Genomic DNA, 1,012 nt, shown 5'->3' with positions numbered 1-1,012 from the left:
TTGTTATGCAAGTTGTTTGTTTGCCTTCAAAAGTTTACCTAACACATTCGGACACGTGACAGTGTTGGCGGGAAATTCTGGTCACACCCAAGGATCTACATGTACTAGATTTTTCACAGCGAAATTTTCTGGGTTTTTGTTAACGTTAACCATGTTCTTGAAGTTTCTCTCAGCGACAAATAAATTCTCACTAATAAACAATGAATCAAATAAAAATCTGTCACGCACCGGCATAATTTAATATATTTTACAACGTACGATGTAGGTTTAGACCGCGGTTGTTGTTGTGTTTTCAAGAAATACCAACGATAAAGCACATCTGTCACACTAAGTGACTAACAGGGCCATAGGACTCTCACTACGATGCCAACGTGTTGGCGAAAAATCGCTAAAAAACTCGACCCCGGCAGATCTAAAATTACTTATCTACCCAGATTTCAAACCAAAAGGATTTTCACATGGGATATAGACGAAGGTTAAACGGCTCTGACGCACCATCCAATGAATACGGGTCTAGGTGCGAAAAGCAAACGCCCCCAATCTGAAAATCGCCGAATTTTCAACTCTTTACGACGCTGCCATTTTGCTAATTTGACTGTGTTCCGAGTTTGATCATCAAACAAATTAAAATCGTTGTAAAACCAGACAAAAATGGATTAAATGGAGAGCTGATAGCAAACATGTCCGACACTTACCGCCATCTTCGCCGAAAGGCCGTACATCGTGATGCAATCAGCTGTCAACTCGGATGAAATTTCATCTCGCTGGCGGCGGGAAAACTGGCGCCCTTAGCAACGGCGTTACTATGCATCGCGCATTGATATGTAAGAAAACAAATCGCGTTCCAAAGACATTCTATTTTAGACGTGGCTGGGCGGCTGAATGACCGGAATTTCTTGACGGTGGTCCCTAGTTTATGAATTCCGAGTTTCAAGTCAATATACCAACCCGAAGTGATCTAAATCTAACTTCAAAATTTCTGACTGACTGCTGTAAGACCGTTCGCGTTGTC

The sequence above is a fragment of the Branchiostoma floridae genome, chromosome 1, assembly GCF_000003815.2.
Source record: "Branchiostoma floridae strain S238N-H82 chromosome 1, Bfl_VNyyK, whole genome shotgun sequence".
Classification (NCBI taxonomy): Eukaryota; Metazoa; Chordata; class Leptocardii; order Amphioxiformes; family Branchiostomatidae; genus Branchiostoma; species Branchiostoma floridae.
Note: the sequence above shows the minus strand (reverse complement) of the source record.